This window comes from Xenopus tropicalis, chromosome 4 (assembly GCF_000004195.4).
Source record: "Xenopus tropicalis strain Nigerian chromosome 4, UCB_Xtro_10.0, whole genome shotgun sequence".
In the NCBI taxonomy this organism is placed as follows: domain Eukaryota; kingdom Metazoa; phylum Chordata; class Amphibia; order Anura; family Pipidae; genus Xenopus; species Xenopus tropicalis.
Window position 1 is genome coordinate 138,014,498 of NC_030680.2, and position 21,868 is coordinate 138,036,365.

The window sequence follows — 21,868 nt, forward strand, 5'->3', positions numbered from 1 at the left end:
ATTTTCTGCAGAGCTCAGAGTTTCCAGTAATTACAAATCCCATCCCTTCCCCTTGCTCCGAATGGGCGAGATTAATGAGGTGAGGCGAAAATTCCGTAGCTGGAAAAAGAATCCCATTTTCCATTGTTATTTTTTTGGTTCCTATATAAAAACAGTGCAAAACACTTCTTTCTAATTCTACATGATCTTATATTTGGATTTGAAATGCTCTTATTGGCGCGTCCTACAGAAGGGGCCAAGACCACGCCAGCGTGTAGGATTCTGTTCGATGCCAGATGGCGATGGTTTGGGCCCAGCTTGATCTATTGGTTTGCAAGGGAGACAGACAGACAGACATGAAGCATACAGTATGTGAAATTATATGATTTTTTTATTATTTTATATTCTATTTATTGCATTGTTTTCTTCTGTTCCGATATGGATGGCATGTCGTAGGCAAGAAGTGCTATATCAATAAAAAGTATACACAGATTCATACTGTCACTTGGGTCTGAATCAACCCCAACTGGCCCATCTGTGGGAGGAAAATGATCCCCCTTCCCAGGTAACTGTGTGCTTCCTGTGATAATTATGGGATTGATTCGGGAGAATAAATGTAAAGGATATTTATTAATTGGGTAAAAACCACTAGCACCCATCTCAGGGATTCTGCAAGCAGTTGAGAAGAGGTTCCTCTGCTGTGGTTGTAGAACTGGTCTGTTCTAAGAATGAGAACCTGTTCCTTCCCACCTGTACTGTAGGCAGCCATGGGACAAACTGGCTACAAGTGCAGGCAGTTAGTGCAACCAGTGTCGGACTGGCATATCCGGGGGCCCAACAGAAGATTTAAGGGCTCCACCTTGTTCTATTGTGCTGCTGGAGCACTACTGGAGCTCTTTATTCTTCTTAAATAGAACACCTCAATCTTCTCTGTTGGAACTCCTCAGTCTTCTCAAATTGAACTCCTCAAGCTTCTGGGAATGCCTCAGCCTTCTAAGCTGGAAGCTGGAAGACTTCTCAGTCTTCTATTTTCAAACTCCTCAGTGTTCTTCCGCCCGGCCAGTTAGAATGCGCAGCCTCAGATGTTCTGACGATCTCAGGAATGAGTCGAAGATTGTTGAATAAACTGTCGGGAATGTGTAAACCGATATCCAAAAGCTCCTGTCGGGTGTACGATGTAAAAGCACTACTGTTCTTCACGAACAGACCTGAGAAGAGCAGGTAAAATACCGCAAAACTGCAGAAACTGGAAAGACACTGAGCTTCGCGATGTGTACGCGCCGCCATCTTGCATCTTGCACCAACAGACCTCAGCATGTTAGGTCAGGCCATATTTGCTCCACTACCTCCACGCTTAACACTGGCATACCACAAGGCTGTGTGCTAAGCCCCTTCCTTTACTCCCTCTTCACCCACGACTGCAGGCCTGTGTATGGATCTAACAACATCATCAAGTTTGCAGACGATACAACAGTGATTGGCCTCATCAGCAACAACGATGAGTCTGCCTACAGAGAGGAGATCAAGCACCTGGCCACTTGGTGCATGGACAATAATTTGCTCCTTAACACCAATAAGACCAAGGAGCTCATTGTGGACTTCAGGAAAGGAAGAAGTGGTTCACATGAACCCATTCACATCAATGGGATGGTTGTTGAGCCTGTCTCATCCTTCAAGTTCCTGGGGACCCACATCTCGGAGAACCTATCCTGGGCTACTAACATCTCTAGCCTGGTCAAGAAGGCCCACCAGCGTCTATTCTTCTTGAGAACACTAAAGAAGAATCAGCTGTCTTCAACTATTCTGGTGAACTTCTATCGCTGCACAATAGAAAGCATCCTAACCAACTGTGTCACAGTTTGGTATGGAAGCTGTTCTGTTGCTGAGCGTAAGGCACTGCAGCGAGTGGTGAAAACTGGCCAGCGTATTATAGGGACTCCACTTCCAGCCATTGAGGACATTCAAAAGAAACACTGTGTGCGTCGAGCACGCAGTATTCTTAAGGATTACTCTCATCCCGCCCATAAACTGTTCTCTCTCCTGCCTTCTGGACGGCGCTTCAGGTGTCTCAGGTCAAGAACCAACAGACTGAGGAACAGCTTCTTTCATAGAGCTGTCTCCTTATTGAACTCTGCCCCCCACTGACACCTGTTTACATCTCTAAATGCACTTAGAACTTATACCCTTATCCTGTACTTTCTGCTAATTGCACTTCTGGTTAGACCTAAACTGTATTTCGTTGCCTTGTACGTGTACTTGTGTAATGACAATAAAGTTGAATCTATCTATCTATCTTCTGAGTCTTCTAAGCTGGAACTTCTCAGTCTTCTCAAATGGAACTTAGAATTTTGACCCAGAATTCTTAGAGGCATATTTATTATGCTGTGTAAAATTAATTAGCTGAAAAAATGGTGTAAAAAGCTGTGTAAAATAAATGGAGAACATCGCCTTCTGAATGCCAGATTGTACACTGTTATTTTACGTTCCGGCGGAAGAAAAAACGCCTAAAAATTACACCGATTTTACATCGTTTTTTACACAGCGTAGCCTGGCAATGTGTAGCAAATTTTCTCGCTGTTTTTTACACAGCATAATAAATATGCCCCTTTGTCTTTTTAACTGAAACTCCTCAGTCCTTAAGCTGGAGCTCCTCAACAGAAACTCCTCAGTCTTTTCTGTTCAAACTCGTCAGTCTTCTCAAATAGAACTCCTCAGGCTTTAAAGCTGGAACTTCTCAGTCTTCTTAACTAAAACTTCTCAATCTTCTGTGCTCAAACTCCTCAGCCTTCTAAATTGGAACCACTCAGTCCCCTCTATTTATAGACCCATGCCTGACCCACCCATCGATGATGTCACAAAAGGGGTGGGGTATGGCCACTTGCCTATAAATCAGAGAGCAGAAACCCAAGTTTGGCATTGTAAGGTCGCGGATGGGGAGAGCAGGCAGAAGAGCTCAACTCAAACCCACCCACAAATGTTGTGCCAAGTTCGGTTTAAACCAACCCGACCCGTGGGTCCCACAGGTATTGGGCCGGCCCACACATCACTAATACCTGGCATTGAGCCAGCAATGGGGGCAAATAGCTTCCTTTGCACTTCTGAAAACTTAGTTAAGAAAATCAGCAGAGAAATAGCTTAGCAATAAAAGGCAAAGTAGAGAGATGATTGTGCATATTTAAACCTACTGCTAACTCACATTGGAGACAATAAATGCTAACTGGTAATTGGAAGCTATTGGTTACTGGAACTGGAGCAAACAATTCAACCCTTTTTATTTTGCATGTTATTTAGAATGTGGAATAAAACATTTAATGCAGGAACCCTTTTTTATACCCTTTTTTTCAAGGTAGCAAGGTGTATTTTATTAGTTGTAGATTCTTATTAATATCAGCAGAAATGCCATTTAATTGGATTTAAAGTGCATTAGTTATAACTTCAGTGCTCAGGAAATGTCACTATGCCACTGTATGTGGTTATGTACATATACACCCTGCGTCACAGAGCCCAAACATAAAATGTTTCCTTTCCACAAACGGCACCAATACGACCTTCCCTGTAGCGCTAACTAACCTACATTAGTGTGCCATTGGGCACAATGTACAATTATCTGGGACAGAAATCATTTCATGTAGCAAAGAAACTGCCGGCTCAGTATATGCTAAAAGCAACAGGGATAACAAAATGTCTTTCTTCTGTACCACTAGGCCAATTCTTCTAGAGAGGGGCGACTGTATGGGCCCCTCATACAGTGGTTCCCAGATAGGAAGTATGGGGGGGGGTAGCATGCATGGTAAGAAAAGATAATGACAGTAGGACATGATGGGGGCCGTAGCAGCATCAATTTATATCAGTGTTATAACAACTCCCAACACAAAAGCCAAAGTACCAGAGATTGGTCACCCAATAATTTGGGGTCCCACAAAGTCTGTTTTGCCTTCGACCTCAACACCACAAGAAGCCAAGCAGTGGGCTAAATACAAAGTGATTTGACTCTCTGACCAGGAACGGTGCTGCCATGAAGCAAGTTGAGAAAATCACCTCGGGTGGCAGTGCCCTGCAAGTTACTAGGGGTGGCAAAGGAAGGGGGGTGGCACCAACTTGACTGCCTCGGGGTGGCACTGAGCCCATAGATGCCCCTTCCTCCGACCTGTATAAACACTTCAGTACACATGCACAAGCGCACAAATTTGGCAGTTATACACTATTCTTCTTGTTTTTCAATAATTGTTTAATTGTTTTTTTTATTTCATTTTATTGGTTTCAGTCATTTATTGGCTTTTCAGTTCCAACAATCTTGTTGCCCATTAAACAATGATTACACTGTGTTACTAGTGGCTCCGGTATTTTCACCACTGCAGACATATGTGTAATCAGTTTTTTAAAAATTCTATTGATTTGAGGGGATGTTTTGCATTTTGTTTTGTTCTGTATCATTGGCAGTTGCTGGTTTGTGTCTGTAGGAACTGTCATTGCAAAGTATGACCCAATATTCTACTCATCACACTGTGAAATCGCTGATCTCTTTGTGTTATAATTGATAATTATCAGTTATTTGGACAAGTGCACATAGAGTATCCAGTTGTATCTCTCATGGATCATACATAGTGATGAGCGAATTTGTTCCATTTCGCTTCGCCGAAAAATTCTCGAATCTTTCAAAAGATCCGCGAAACAGCGAAAAATTTGCGATGTCGTGCGACAAAAAAAATTTGTCGCCCATGGCTATTATTTTGTCGCGCGGCTATTCTTTTGTCGCCCGCGGCTATTCTTTTGTCGCGCGGCTATTGTTTCGTCGCCCGCGGCTATTGTTTTGTCGCGCGGCTATTGTTTCGTCGCCCGCGGCTATTGTTTTGTCGCCTGCGGCTATTGTTTTGTCGCACGGCTATTGTTTCATCGCCCGCGGCTATTGTTTTGTCGCGCGGCTATTGTTTCGTTGCGCGGTTGTTATTTTGTCGCGCGGCTATTGTTTCGTCGCCTGCGGCTATTATTTTGACGCCCGCGCCTATTCTTTTTTGACGCCTGCAACAATTTTTTGACGTGCGGCGAATTTTCCCGCGGCAAATTTTTTCATCCGTTTCGCGAAACAATCCGCCAATGGCGAAACGCGGAAATTCACCGCGAATCCATGCCTGCCGAAATATTTCGCCCATCACTAATCATACATGCACTTCAGTTCAACAAAGGTCCGGGGAGTTACAGAAAGTTCAGGAGTTCTAGGGAGGTTGGGGGCTGAGGGGTTGGACCCAGGTCTGATTGTTTTTCCATCTGTATTTCTTTAAAGTCAGTGGATTGGCTTGAAGTCTTTATTGCTAGCTTAGCTGTGCATCAGAGGGTTATTGTAAGGTTTCCTTATCTATCGCCTGGGATTTATGTGTGTTTGTATTGTTTTCCAGGTAAGCTGTGCTACAGCCGCCGATATTATTGGTCCCTGATTACACTGTGTAACCGCTGATCAGTTGGTTTTATTGCCATTTCCCTTGAACTAGTGATGGCTATGGTTCTAATCCTGGAGCTACTGCCCCCCTCAACGTGGTGAGGCCTTCCTACAGGGGTTTGTGCTAACTCTCCACCAAAATTACCCTGGAATTATGGGAAATTGTTTCAATATGGATAAAAAAACATGGCGATATTCGGCAGAAACGGCATTTTACATACTGCAGCCACGAATGAGCCCCGCTCAATGTCATCATGAGCCACTTACCTGCCTGTATGTTTTTGGCGTGTGGATGGAAACCAGTGTAAACACAGGCTGACTCGGAACATTCCAACATATTAGGGCACAGGACCAAAATGGAAGCTGTTATTGCCCTTTCATGTGTATACTTGCCCTTTATTATATAACTAAGCATTATGGGGGGGATTCTGCATTTACCCCTGAGCCCAGCACAGCAAGGGGGTGTCTGGAGAGGGAAAGAACCACTGGCCACCGGTACTGCTGAGATTCGATCCTACATTGCTATGGCATTACTCAGGATATATTATTATTATTATTATTAACATTTATTTATAAAGCGCCAACATATTCCGCAGCGCTGTACAATAAGTGGGTTTCATACATTGAACATACAGAGTAACATATAAAGCAATCAATAACCGATACAAGAGGTGAAGAGAGCCCTGCCCAAAAGAGCTTACAATCTACAAGATATATGGCTACAAATTATAAAATATCTAGAAAACAGCTGAAAAAACACATAGTTACCGCTAACTGCAAAACTTCTGAGAAGGGCAATTTGAACACATTTACTTTAATTTTGTCTTAGGGGTTACATCCCCTTTATTTGAACAAATGCCATTAATGAATGGGGGATACGTGCATAAGTGGCGCTCAGATTGTGTTTGCTTATTGAATCCAAGGCTGGCTCTGGGCAGGAGCTGGTAGGACACAAGGGAAGCAAAGGCCTTGTAACATCAAACACATTCGCCATTCAAAGCCTCTAATTCAGAACAGGTTCCCAGAACAAAGCAATATTATACTATAGATCATGTGGAATGAATAGCAAATGGCTAAAACGCCGCTCTTTTCCAGTGGGTCAGGGACCTGACCTTTCACAGAAGCAGAAACAGATATTTGTGTTTATAGGGGGGGGGTCTGGTTATCCTTGCACCTCAGGTCATGTATATGGCTCCTGTGAGAAAGAGAACCTTTATACCCAGAGCTATCGTCCCACTAATGAGAATTAGTTGTACCCCTAATCTTTACCGCCACCTCAAGATGGCAGTAGCGCCACGGTTCCCATAGTGTCCTGCGCCAATAGGGGCCCCATACTTCCACCTAAAGCATCGGGAGCATTTATGGTGTCATATCATAAATGCCAAAATCAAACACCGAACACAACTGCATATGATTCATGTTGAAGTGCATGTTTTAAAGGAGAACTAAACCCAAACTTAAACAAAAAATGGAAATGTCTAGAAACGCCATATTTTATATACTTTTAATTTACTGCAGCAGCCCTATAATAATCATGATCTGTGACACATGAGACACATCAGCCTTATATTGTGAAATTTATATAGTATATATACAGTATATACAATAGATACAGTATTGTGAGTGGGCCCCTAAGCTCAGGTAAGTGCCAGCAGTACAGAGTATGTAATTTCAACTGTGCATCAGTTGAACAATATGCAGCATTTTCATGATTTTAATGTAATAATATGGTTTGGAACAGTTCCCTAAGCCCCGCCCCCTGTTCCCCTGCTGGTCTGGCTGGCTACTTTGTGACTCAAATAAACTGTAACAGTAGTCGCCTGTCCCTCAGCCTGAATCCTCCCAATCCCACAATTCCCTGCTGCACACATGATGCCAATAAGGAAAGGAACATCCCAGTGCAATGCATTGTGGGTTATGTAGTTCCTGCATGCTGTCTGTAAGCTGTGGAGAAGTTGTTACAATTTGTAACATCAATGTTTTAGTCCCTCCTCCCCTGCCAGGATTTCAAATGATGCAGAAAGAGAAGAGCTGTTGGATTTCAGCATATAAAATGGTATTTATTTCTACTTTTGAAGGAACAGATTACAGGGATAGGTATATTAGAGGTTTCTGTGTTGCGTGGGGCTCTTTGACAGATTTTCGTTCAGAAGCCAGAGTTCCCCAGAACAAACAGGGGGTCACTATATTAATAAAAACAAATACATATAAAGTACGGTTGCATTAAAGATTAAAAGCTCAGTGAAAGGAGGTCTCTGCCCCACAGAGCTTACAATCCAAGCAGCGTCGGATTTATCTTCCGGGCACCCCTAGGCCGCCCCCCTTTATCCCCATGTGTGAACTCCCCAACACCTGCTTCCCCTGAATCCAAGTGCAATTTCCCGGCACCATCATTGCCCTAAAGGCTGTTGGGATAAAGCAAACAGAAGGGCTGGAGCACTGGGCGTTTATGATGGAGCTGAGCTAAATGAGCAATCCCTTTGCGCAGTCAGGATAACGGATTGCCCTGCACACAGCTCCGCTTGCACCCCCAGCCCCTGGAAGGAAGAAGCCTATGTAACTATACATACAAACACCATTCCTTGGGTGTGGTAGGAAACCAAACCATTTCCTTTAACCAAATTCCACAGCTTCCAAACTAATGGAGAAAAGGTGCAGCGAGAATATCGGGTTCAGCGAACGAGAGGTGCCGGCAGCTCCGGGAATCCGAGAAGTTACATCACTTTATTTGAACAACTGCCATAAAATATGGATTATAGTATTATAGAATTGTCCCTGTTCCAACTACTATTTTTAGTCGTGTGATAGCAATGGTGCTCTAAATGGTTTATCCGATGAGTTGTAGGTACATTTATTTATACAGAGGAGGAGACATTCAGCCTTCGGTGTTTCTTTGCTATTTTTTAAACTCTGATTTGTTTGCATTGTGTTTGTATAGGGGGCAGTGGGAAGGCATTTCCCAGCCTTCTAGACGTAACTAGATGTTATTGGGCCCCACAGTAAACTGAATTTAGGGCCCCAAACTGCCCATTCTACCAAGATATTTTTAAATTGCTGATTAATTAGGGCCTTACTGGGCCTCCCTGCAACCGCAGGGTCTGCTGCCTCTGTAGTTATGGCCCTGCTTCTACTTTTCCCCTGTGGGTCAATGGCCGGTGGTGACTTTCAGGTGTATCTGCAAGAACAAACAGTCATTCTCCCCAAATCTCTCCCTAACTGCCCATCAGGCTGAGCCCCTTGCCACTTTTCCAGGCAAAGCAGTTTGCAAAATGGGGTTATAATCTGCACCTACCCTCACTATCCCTGTAGGCGAGACCAGGCAAGATTCAGTACAGCACTGACCATACCCTCACACTTCTACTGATCTCCAGAGATCTAACTCATCACTTAACTCTTTGCCCTGAGTTGCTCACCCAACCCAGACAGGTCAGACCTTGTCCAACCTTAGACTATATATCATTTCTGTCAGATAATAATCATCTATGGAACCTTTGAAAACCATAGAACCCAGAAAGGGGGAATACCTTTGTGCTACTAATAGTCTAAAGCCGGCCATACAGGGACCATTAAAAGCTGCTGATTTGACCTCTCCAGTTTGATTGATATCGGCATGTGTTTGGGGTCACTGGGACTGACTGCCCAACTGATACTTGACCAGAAATCATCCGGGCTTTTATCTTGCAGGTTTGAAAACCCTGTTGCACAAGTACCACTTCAGCCCATTGATACAATCATAATTTAATGAGTCCCTGAAGTCACTGATCCTTAAGGTGCCCATACACGTTAAGATACGCTCTCTTGGCGAGGCCACCAAGCCTGTGGATCTTCTCCCGATATCCCCACCTACGGGCGGGCGATATCGGGTGATTTTAGGCTAATTTGGTCATTTGGCCCTGAATTAGAATGACAGTAATAGACGCAGTCGGTTTGAAGATTGATGCAGTCCCCAATCCGACTGAATTTTTTAACCTGCCGGTCGATATCTGGCCAATATCAGGCCAGATGTCGGTAGGGCAGGCCCATTGTTTGTGCCCATACACGGGCCGATAAGCTGCCGAAACGGTCTAAGGGACGATATTGGCAGCTACAATCAGCCCGTGTATGGCCACCTTTACTTATATTGCCAGCTATATGATATCACTCTTTAAAGGCATTGAAGACTTCCATTTCAGGCCCCATTTAACTGACCATACCCCACTGACACAACAAGAGGCAATATGGAAGCTTGTAGAGATCACACGGGTCATTTTCCCATCAAAATGCCTGAAATCGCAAATCCGTAGAAAAATAATCAAATGAAGGCATAATAGCAACTATAAGTCCCAGTACAGACCCACCTGGAACTGCAGGTGCTTTATGAGGGAAAGTGATAGCATGAAATTGCTGCCAGAACCTCAGTGGATTTAGTAACCATATACCCAAAGTGATGCTCCTTAATTGAGATGTTTGGCTGCTTTATGTGGTTGTTTTTTATTCTCAAATAGCAATTTCATTCTTTAAGGGACTATATTGTTTAACTAATCCCCAAGTTCATGTGCGATCATTGCACCAGGCTATCTTGGCAAGCAGAACATGGCTACGGTGAGGAGCCACCATGACGGAGCTGCCTTTAATGTAGACAGGAGAACAAACACAACGAGCATGCCTCTTATTTACTTTCTGATACCGTTCCAAGGAAAGAACCTTCAGGCGGCCTCAGAACAATGACTGGGTTGAAGGGAAGCCAAGGGAGATGCGGGCACAGGCTGGTCAGGTTTCCCAAGGGGCCACACGTACCGTCAGGCTGTTGGTGCATCACCTTTTGTTATTCTAATAGAACAGTAAAGCCAAAGGGAACGTTCTCCAGTTACCTCTTTATTTCTGCTTTTTGTGTGTGTTTGATACTGTTCATTAGTGGAAACAATTATCCCACACATTCCTTCTGACTCGCAGCTGCCTCCCAACCCACCGGCATCTCCATGTAAAGCCTGAGGTCCAAAGTACGTTCAGCAGAGAACACCCATCCTTTATGAAGCATCAAGTTGCTCAGGCTCTGACTGTAATTGCAGTTCTTTGCCTTCAGAATCCATCGAGTGGGCGGATTCTAATGACGCCTCCATCGGAAACAGCCTGATAGGTTAGAATGGCAGCATCCTGCAGATGCAAACGGGGATGGCGCCATCTGCACGCATTAGTCAGTGGTTTCAAGTTACCCTTAAAGGGACACTGTCATCCCATAATTGCCCCTTTGTACAATGCCCTTTAATTTTATTTTACTCTTTGACAGCACTGTGTTATCTTCTGTCACAGAGGTTTTTAAACTATTTATAGATTTTTAAAGCTCATTTATCACCACAAGTGCAAGCGCAGACGTGCTGAAATGGACACAAATGTTGGGCATAAATCACACACAAATGCCATTATAATGCCTTGGGCCACAAGTGACGCAATCGCCAGGCTGAAAGTGTTAGCAGCACCCAGTCTGCAACAACACACACCCCCAACTGCAGCCTGTGGGCACCATGTACCTGCCAGCCTTTGCATTGTTCCATTCATTTGGACAAAGGCAGACTGATCCACTGGGACACTAGCAAAACCCCTAGTGGGTCCTGGTCCTTGTAGTCCTCTACCCCCCAACTACCTGCACCATTTTGCACTTGTACCCTCCCTGTCCCACCGATGATGATGATGATGATGATGACGACATGGGTGGGTCAGCTCTGCTATATAAGAGATTGCAGCACAGCTGTCCAGGATGGAGTTGCGAGAGGGTGGCCATACAAGAGAGCGGATCTTCTCCCGATATCCCCACCTATGGGTGGGCGATATCGGGAAAATATAGGGTAATTACAATGGGAGCAATAGGTGAAGTCAGTTCAGGGACCACATCAACGAGCTGATGCGGTCCCCGATCCAATTAAATCTTTTAACCTGCCCAATCGATATCTTGCCAATTTCAGGCCAGATATCTGTCGGGCAGGCCCCTCGTTCCTGCCCATACACGGGCCAATAAGCTGCCGAATTGGTCCAAGGGACTGATATCTAGCTACTATCTGCCCGTGTATCAAAAAAAGGCAGTTCAAACAGGTGGTATTATCAAAAAGAAAAATCTTTATAAAGCATTTTTGAAAATATCAAAAACAACACAATGTTGTACATATAATACATAACACCATAAGCACAGGAAAAATAAAACAGTAAGGGAACAGATACACTGAGCAATGAGAATGCCAACCTGCTGTTGTTAGACTGCAACCCCCAGCATCCCATCAGCAGCCAAATACACTTTTTGTTACTCAAAATTAAGACCTTTTTTATTGATCAAATATAAAACTTCCTTTTACCTATGATTGTTCCATAGAGCCCTTATTGGGAGCGAGTTTGTTTTTATGTTGTTGTTTGCTAAAGTCAGGCAGGCATTTTACTGCTATTTCATTGGATCTGTATATGATTTTTGATTTTCCTCTAGCAAAGAAAGCAACATGGCAACTCCCACTGATATTAATCGTGTGTGTAATCGCCTGTGTGTATAATATCCTCCTGTCTCACTGGTTATTTATAGAGGAGAGTAAAGTAAACGTACTCATGAGCAAATGATGGGAAATTAATCTATAATATCACTGAGATTCTAAGGGAATAAGGGCCAGTTATAAATTGTATCCCCCTCCCAGTTACAAAAGTCATCAGGTGAGGAAAGTGACGTCAGGCCAAACAATAGCACCTGTCGCAGCCTCTCGGGGACAATGTTTAGCCCTGTGTAGTCCCAATATCCAGGGAAAGGCAGTTACATAAGAGACTCATTTACTAACACCAACCAAATTCAGTAAAATAAAAGTCTGTATCCTGGCAGGTGTGTGTCACAGAACCAACTGCCCCGGCCCTGAGCTGCCCGTCCCCATTAACTCTTCCCACCCACAATATCAGCTTTATAGCTCTATTCTAAGCTGTTATTCTGCAAACCCCAAAGATATATTACTTTTCAGATGTAATCGACTGTAACTGTGAGATATTGTGTATAGTAAGGCAAAATGGGGGCTAAGGAAAGTGTCATACCTGCCCAGCTGACAGTCACTAACTTTAATAACATCTGTATGTCACTACATGTAGGGCTGCCATTGGGAGGGATAGGGCGGAGCCTAGTCTGGGACCCCGAAGAAGAACAGTAAAGGTGGCCATACACGGGCCGATTTCAGCTGCTGATATCAGTAATTTAGACTAATTTGGGCAGTAGCCCCGGTAGCCCCCGCACCCCCCAGTCCAACCCTGCGGGAGAAGATCCACTTGCTTGGCAACCGTGTATGGCCACCTTTACTCTGATAGAGGTGTTGGTCCAGTTTATAACCTGTGATGGGGGAGGGGCTTCAGGGGGAGTGGGCCGGGTTTGGCTGAAGAATGTGTTTGAGGTATAGTGGGGCAAAGTCGGGGCATATTAATGCTGTGGCCTTTATTGGGGCTTTTTCTTTCATCGGGGCCCTGATGTACTTGCAAATTCCACAGAGGAGCACTGAGCATATTTACTTTAATGTGCAAGAAGCAATCATTAGGCATTGGCTGCAACAGAACAGAGTCAGACTGTGGCGCTACAGACAGAGGGACTGCGGCTACAGACACTTAGCTGAACTGCAGTAACCGAGTAGGGAGGGAATGGTGTAATGGTGTCTCATTGCCCTGTATGTTGCACTCAATTCTTTCCCTGAAAATACATGGAAATTCTATACATTCTAGAAGGAAAGGTGTGGGCTTTCCTTTGTGCTGCCCATAGGCCATTCTTTGGCTGCAGGATGTGAGTGAGAGAGACAATATGAGTGGCCAGGCCGGGGGGAAGTGGTCGGACAGCAGGGGGGATTGGGAGTTAGAGTTCCCAGTCAGGCCCTGCACTGTATAAGCCTCTCTGGCTGCATCCCATGTGACCCCCTCTTTAATCTCTCAACAGGGGGCTGTCCCACAGCACGGCCGGGGGTTGGCCCATTCACTGAGGTGCCTGCTGATCCCATAGCCGCTCAGGCTGCTGAATGCTGTGCATATTCCATGGCTGCAGAGCCGGCCTGAGACACTAAGGTGACACTCTCTGGGGCCAACTGGCGCCTGTACAGGAGCATGCTGGGAAACCCGAGTGGGGCTTAGTCTGTGTATCATGTAAGTATGTCTCTCTCTTTGGAAATAGGCCATTCTGTGCATATAAATCCATGACTAAGTCTTGTATTGCTAACTAGGAGATGTTAATGAGCTGAGCAAGGGTGAGAACTTGATGGGGGTGTGTTGTTTTTTCAGTCCTAGCTACTATATTATTATGTGCTGTTGTTATTTTTATGATTATTATTGTTATACGGTGTAATAATAAGTAACAATCCACAGCATGCCTAATATCCTGACAGTTGATACAATTAGCTGCAATGGGCTGAGCTGTGATTGGGCGAGCCTGGGTGCATGTGTAATTATAAGGTAGGCAGAGCCCTGAGATTAAACTTCATGGCATCAGTAACATCCGAGCAATAGGCCAACTAGCATAATATACGGGGAGCCGGCCCTGCAAGCTGCATTCTTAAGCAGAGATGAGATTTTATGTTACATGACAGTCTCCCAGGGTCCCTTCATATGGCTGCTGCTGCTGAGCGAGGGAATTCCAGCTGATATTCTCCCTGGGAAGCAATGCACATGGCATCTCCTAGTGGTTCTTGCTAGTTGCTATGGAGATGCCAAGGCACTGATGCTAATGACCAGCTTTAGGCATCTCACTGGTGTGCAACAGACTGAACCAGTATTCTGGGCTGTGGGGCCCATTACATAAGGCTTTACTGTAACATCAGAACCGACTTTTCTGCTGCGGATGCCTGTGGCTGTCATTGGACAAGGTTTATTGCAGTTCAGCAAGAGCTGATGGGGAGCAGGTTGGATATGCTAAAAAAAAATGTACCCTAGAAATTCTCTTGGTTTGGACTTGTTTTTCACCTTAAATCCTCCAATAGAGGCCCCTTGGCACAATTTGGGCATATGTGGCAAATTCTGCAAATACATTGTGTAACTAGTGCTGTAATCTAAGTATTTCCCCTGCCCAGACCTTGGCAAAATAAGAGCCTTCTTTTTTCTATTGCCCTATGGTAATAAATATAATATAGCATTTATATGTAGAGGTACGGGACCCATTATCCAGAAAGCTCTGAATTGCAGGAAGGCCGTCTCCCATAGACACCATTATAATCAAATAATTCTATTTTTTAAAAATGATTTCCTTTTTCTTTATAATAAAAATAAAATAAAACAGAATTATGAATTACCCCTTATTGGGGGCAGAACAGCCCTATTGGGTTTATTTCATGGTTAAATGATTCCCTTTTCTCTGTAACAATAAAACAGTACCTGTATTTGATCCCAACTAAGATATAATTACCCCTTATTGGGGGCAGAACAGTCCTATTGGGTTTATTTAATGGTTAAATGATTCCCTTTTCTCTGTAATAATAAAACAGTACCTGTAGTTGATCCCAACTAAGATATAATTACCCCTTATTGGGGCAGAACAGCCCTATTGGGTTTATTTAATGGTTAAATGATTCCCTTTTCTCTGTAATAATAAAACAGTACCTGTACTTGATCCCAACTAAGATATAATTACCCCTTATTGGGGCAGAACAGCCCTATTGGGTTTATTTAATGGTTAAATGATTCCCTTTTCTCTGTAATAATAAAACAGTACCTGTACTTGATCCCAACTAAGATATAATTACCCCTTATTGGGGCAGAACAGCCCTATTGGGTTTATTTAATATTTAAATTATTATTTTTTAGTAGACTTAAGGCATGGTAATCCAAATGATAGAAAACCCCAGGCCCCAAGCCTGCTGGATAACAGGTCCAATACCTGTACTAGGTGAGAGATAGGAACATACAACACAGTAACAATAGCAGAGGAGGCTGAAAAAAGACCCTCATTTTTTGAGTCATCAATAATGTGTATTCTAATGTTAGTAACTCACCATTAAATTCAGATTTAGGGGGTTATGTAATAAAAGGCACTAAGTTTGCCCAGGAGCAGTAACCCATAGTAACCAATCAGCAAGAAGCATTTACTGGTCACCTGTTTAAAAGCAAACATCTTATTGGTTGCTATGGGTTACTGATATCATGAGACAATTTGCGGGTTTTGTTGTTTTTGAATTGTTTAGCTTTTTGTTCTCCCGTTTGGAATTTAAGATGCTGTCTGGTTGCTAGGGTTCCAATTCACCCTAGCAACCAGGCACTGGTTTGAATGAGAAACAAGATGTAGTAGAAACATAAGTAGTAAAAAGAAAAAGTAACAATAATGTTTGGGCTGCTGTGTTCAGTGACCCCCATAAGAAAGCTGGAAAGAGGCAGAAGAGGAAGGCAAATTTTAAAAACAAAACTATAAAAAAAGAAAGACCAATTGAAAAGTTGCAAAAAAAACCCTATATTCTATAACATGCTAAAAGTGGACTGAAAGGTAAACTAAGTTTGTTTCATGCATCTAAAATGCAGCGGAAAGCCACAGCAATTGTCCATAGATTGTCCATAACAGCTGCAAGATCCCTTAAGGCTCCCTGCATGCGTTTGCACATTGATAAATGGGGGTATAGTAGGGGCAGTGAGGGGTCAGCACAAATATTTGCTCTATCACTCACATTACATTTTCCTGATGAGATTAGAAGATTAGAAGAAAATACACAATGTTAATAAAAAACATCTGCAGGACTGTAGGGAAGCAGTATGGCAGCTCCTACATGTGATAATAAATTCCCATATCCAGATACTGGCAGATCTTCATCAGAGTTCATTGCTTGTGCTTAATTGCTTATTATTTGTAACTTATGTACAATTGCTGCTAGTTTTCCTTACGGTTAGGGGAGAATAGGCAGTTAGTTGGTTGCACTCCCCTCCTATAGGCACCAGGCTGTGCTTTCTGCCCAAACTCTGCGCTGTTCCTGCTTCCTGGTGTGGGAAATGCAGAGGTTACAAAGCGAGGGAGGGAGAATAGTCTGATCCCTTGTTAGTGAGTGTAATGGGGAGGTGTAGCTCTGGGCTTTGCTATGCTGTGGGCAGAGTGCAGAGCAGGCAGAGTACAGAGCAGGCAGAGCAGGCAGCACACTCACAGGCAGAACTACAGAGAGAAGCCACACTCTGCCCAGCAATCCCATCTATTCATTATCCGCCCCAGGGAATCTGCATCTGGCTGCCCCTGTGTAACACTGAGCATCGGGCTGTATGAGCTCTACTGGAACTGCAGGGCTGCTGTATGGCACAGAGGAACAGCTGGGGAGCCTCCGCTCCTCTGTAATCCCAAGGCTCACTGATGGTCGGGGCTACAGGAGTTCAACGGAGACTGTGATACAGGTAATCTGAGGGGCAGACAGGTGTCTCACCAAATGCCACTCATTATTGGCTCAAGTGATTATCCGCAGCTATATAGTAATGCTAAGTACTGCAATGGTAATGCTACAACACTATTAAGGTATTAGAATGAGGAGTGCTGTTAGACTGATAATCTGTAATGCTATTAGATACTGGGTTGTCATAGTAATAATCTGTAAGGGTGTTAGGATGCCGGGTTTTAATTAGTAATGATATTAGTCAAGATATGGGTGTTGTTATGGTTACACTGATAATCTCTAACATTATTAGGATGCTGAGTGATGTTAGATTAATAATCTGTAATATTAGGATGTTGCGTGTTAGATTAATAATTAGTAATGATATGAGTCTAGGTATGGGTGTTGTTATGGTTACACCAATATTCTCTAACAGTATTAGGATGCTGAGTGTTGTTAGAACAATAATTAGTAATTATATTAGTCTAGATATGAGTGTTGTTATGGTTACACCAATATTCTCTAACAGTATTAGGATGCTGAGTGTTGTTAGAACAATAATTAGTAATGATATGAGTCTAGGTATGGGTGTTATGGTTACACTGACAGTCTGAAACAGTATTAGAATGCAGAGTGTTGTTAGATTAATAATCTGTAACAATATGAGTCTGAGTATTAGTGTTGTTATGGTTACACTGATCATCTTTAACAGTATAAGAATATGGTTACACTGATTATTTACAATTTAGAATGTATAACGGTATATAAATCGTGGGTGTTGTACTTATAATCTGGTGAGTTTGGTCTTTGCCCAGCGCCCACCAAGGTCCCAGAATAACACTGTCTGCATCATACTAAAAGCTAATCAGAAGGTGAACATTCCCTTTATGCATGTTGCTACCCTACAACTATGGGTATTATTATAGCGTATCCAATACATCTGTCCTTTGGGATATACCCTGCAGTTATTAGGCTATTATCAGGCAAACCCCCTTATGTGATAAAAGGCACAAACATTGCCCTGGTGCATAAAATCAATAGCAAGCAATAAGATGTCACCAGCAGGTCCGGATTCGTGGGCAGAACACATAGGCCCGGGCCTACCTGCTGATTGGTTGCTATGGGTTACTGCATGGTGATGCTGTGTTTGCTGCCTGATGCCACTTAGTGATAGGGATGGCATCGGCCCGTGCATTCAGGGGCCCAGTAGTAACTACTTGCTCTGTATTTAGAATATATCCACGGTTGAAGAATATGAGATTACACTGACAGGCCATCATATGACCCAAGTGTCTCCCATATTGGTACGTATCAGAGGATAGTATTTTGCACAGGGACAGCCTAGGTTGGTGCCTCTGTATCCGGCTGCCCGCTGGCACATATAACAATGCAGAACTGGGAGCTGTTTACTTAGTTGCGCACCAGGAACAATGCCATGTTTGCTTTGGTTCCGGAAATAGGGTTTTATTTAAAGCTCCCTTATCTGCACAGCGCTGTGAAATGAGTTTGGGATCAGCAGTTGCCAGGGGGTTATGTGCAAGATAACATGTTACCCAGAGTGCTTGGCACAGGCCTCTGTTTATCTGCTAATAATGTTTCCTGCCTTTTATCTTTATCTTATTATTTTGCCATCTGCTGCTAATTGTTACTCTTTGCCTATCCTACTAGCTGGTATTGTTTTGCCTGGACTGTTGGACCCTGGACCCTAAAAGAGGTTCTATTTTACCATAAAATGGGCAATGGGCATAACATGGTACAATGGGCATAGAATGGTGCGATGGGCATAACATGGTGCAATGGGCATAGCATGGTGCGATGGGCATAACATGGTACAATGGGCATAGCATGGTGCAATGGGCATAACATGGTGCAATGGGCATAACATGGTACAATGGGCATAGAATGGTGTGATGGGCATAACATGGTACAATGGGCATAGAATGGTGCAATAGGCATAACATGGTACAATGGGCATAGCATGGTGCGATGGGCATAACATGGTACAATGGGCATAGCATGGTGCAATGGGCATAACATGGTGCAATGGGCATAACATGGTACAATGGGCATAGCATGGTACAATGGGCATAGAATGGTGCGATGGGCATAACATGGTACAATGGGCATAGCATGGTGCAATGGGCATAGCATGGTGCGATGGGCATAACATGGTGCAATTGGCATAACATGGTACAATGGGCATAACATGGTGCGATGGGCATAACATGGTACAATGGGCATAGCATGGTGCGATGGGCATAACATGGTACAATGGGCATAGCATGGTGCAATGGGCATAACATGGTGCAATGGGCATAACATGGTACAATGGGCATAGAATGGTGCGATGGGCATAACATGGTACAATGGGCATAGCATGGTGCAATGGGCATAGCATGGTGCGATGGGCATAACATGGTGCAATGGGCATAACATGGTACAATGGGCATAGCATGGTGCAATGGGCATAGCATGGTGCAATGGGCATAACACGGTGCAATGGGCATAACATTGTCATAAAATCCTCTGCACCAATATGGCCATACGTGTCCAAATTTGGATGGGACATATGGGCAATTGCAGGATCTGTGTATACATGTCCGGTCAGGGGTTGGATCAGATGTGCCCGGTCAGTGCATGTAAAGTATATAGAATATAAGTGGCCCAAGGCCCGGCGTTGCTGCTTTGCCTGGGAATCTGGCAGCATGTGATGCTTAGCAGCTAATACTTGCACCTAGGGCTGCATTCCTCTCCTTTGTTTGTGGAGTCGGTACTTTTGTATCCATTCATGTCTAAGCCTGATCAAAAGGGGGATTGAAGTCTAACACCAGCCCAGGGCCGACTCTGATCCAGTGCCACTTAAAGGGGAAATGTTATGGTTACACTGTAAATTGCATTCACGCTGTTGCTGGATCTTGTTCTTTATTCTGAGAAGGGGACCACTTTCTATTTGCCCTCTCAGCAGAAGATGAGGGACACAAATAAAAAAGAAAAGTCTGATACTTACAACACATGGGTTTTTGAGAGATAAGTGATTTAATTGACTAAATGTCACCATATTCCCTGAATTATATGTGTTTAGAAATGACAATTTGGAGCTGATCTATCTGTTGTGGATTAGGGGCTGGCACTTAAGTAAGTAAGTAGAGTTTTATTGTCATCCCAACAATATACTTACAAGTACACAGTGGAACGAAATATCGTCCTCCTGAATTATTTTGGCTTAGCAGCAAAGCACCATAGAGATCCCTAAGGACAATGGCACAGGTAGTGAATCTGTTACCCCTGGACGATTAATAGCTCGGTGGACAAGTGACAAAATACCAGCAAACAAAAAATATAAGAGAGAGGACGTATTATGGAACAGAAGGAATTACAGTATTGTTGTGAGAGTGTAAAGTTATAATGTTACAATTGTAAAATGAGTCCTGTATTTATTGCATATTGTATTGGCATTTATACCACTCCTGCATTGCAATGCCAACCTCCCACAACTATAAAGCTCCTCCTGCAGCTCCTTGTCACTTAGTGATAAAATAGATGTTATTAAGAATAAGGAGTTCTAAGTGAATGGACAGGGTTGGACTGGCCGGTCAGGATTCTCTGCCATTAACCTGGGAGATGAAATGGTTTTCCAGTAAAAAATCTACAGCCCCCTTGGCTATCTGTAAGCAGAATGTAATTTAGGAATTTGGCCCCAGGTCAGGGATCAGATCATAACTGGAGCCTATGCCCAGATGCCAACACAGTCACAAGTGGGACACTAAGGGCAAGTAACATGTTTACGGCACTAGGGGTGTGCTGGGTAGGCAAGTGCCAGGGGTGCAGTGCAAAGTAGAGCCCTAGTGTCTGGGAGGAGAAGTGACAAAGCTAGCCAGTAACATGGCTGGGGCAGAGAGAAACTGGCAGGGGGTGTGAGAGTGGTGGGTTGGAGAGGGCAGAAGGGCTAACAGGGCACCTTGGGTGGCACTGCTACTTGGCCTGGCTCTGAACCTGTTTATTGCCACCTACACAAATATTGTTGCGAAGAAGATTTGTAAATGTGTCTGTTCTTGTCTTATTCTGCGCAGAAACCCCGATTTACCTTGTTTCACATTCCCTTTGTCTGCTCCTTCCCACGCTCATCAGCTGTTATCAAGGCATCACAACAGACTGCCTCCATTTCCATATGCTCATTCTAAATCATGGCTGTACAAATGAACATGAAAACCATAAGCTTGGCTGCAGTTCCGCCGACTACAGAATCTGCCCATATGCTCTGCCTTCTTCTGACTGTGGTGGGATGAGGGCCCAGATATCAACTGCAGGATCTCTCCAGCTACTCTGCTTCAAATCATTGCATCCCCGGGCCCTCCAGCAAAGTAGCTATTTGGGGCTACACATGTGGTAGGGGATGGCCAGTGGTGCAGCTGGACTGGGGGGAGCAGGAATTATTTGGGCTGGAAAGGTTCAGTGTACAAAGCAATGGCAGACTTCTTCAGTTTTTTGCACTTTGCACCCTGCCTTGACCCCTTATCCAAAAATATGTTGGATCCAGTATCTGTGTTTAAGCAGAGCCACATTGTGCTCCTGACAGCAAGAGGGGTTATGTGGTGTGATAGAGTCACGTGTGTCGCCTATAAGTATCTTCCTTCCCAATCTATTGTTTACAATGGGTACTTTGTGTTCCACGTTTTCACAATCAAAGTCGCCTTTGTTGCGTGTTTCCCAAGTGCTTTTTATCTTTGCCACTTAACTTAAACTCATCCGTGCTGTTAATTGCCAAGTGTGAATGGCTGAGACAATGCAGGGTGTCGGAAGCTGATTCATACGCCTATAGACTGGGTGGGGGCCCCGAGATCTCCCAGACTTCCCTCTGGCTCACATACTGCACCGCACGCCCAGGCCTTTCTGCGCTGATCACATGTATGCGCACTGCTGTTATATCATTAGCTTTAATTATTTTAGGATAATGGTAATTACTATCTTGCCTTCTGTGTCTTATGTAATGGATTAATCCATAGAAATTGCTACTAATCTCTCAGTGAATTGTACTACTAATGTGTCAGGCTGCACTAAAGTCATATACTTTGGGAACTCTACTTTCACCCTTTTTTAAAATATGCCCCTAAATATCCTATACAAGGGAATGGAGTGTTTTCACTTTTTGATAAAC

At 43.8% G+C, this 21,868-nt stretch overlaps 1 protein-coding gene across 2 annotated transcripts in view; it reads left to right on the top strand.

Annotated features, from left to right (window-relative positions):
• The first annotated feature begins 13,355 nt into the window (after nt 1–13,355).
• Nucleotides 13,356–21,868, top strand: part of prrt3 (proline rich transmembrane protein 3) — a 56,032-nt gene continuing 47,519 nt past the window's right edge. The window contains exon 1 of one of the 2 annotated variants that reach the window (XM_004914104.4): nt 13,356–13,528. The gene's annotated coding sequence lies outside the window, so the exon portion shown is untranslated. Of the gene's footprint in view, nt 13,529–16,377; nt 16,739–21,868 lie in introns of those variants that run through there. The other variant, XM_004914103.4, reaches the window with a different exon arrangement.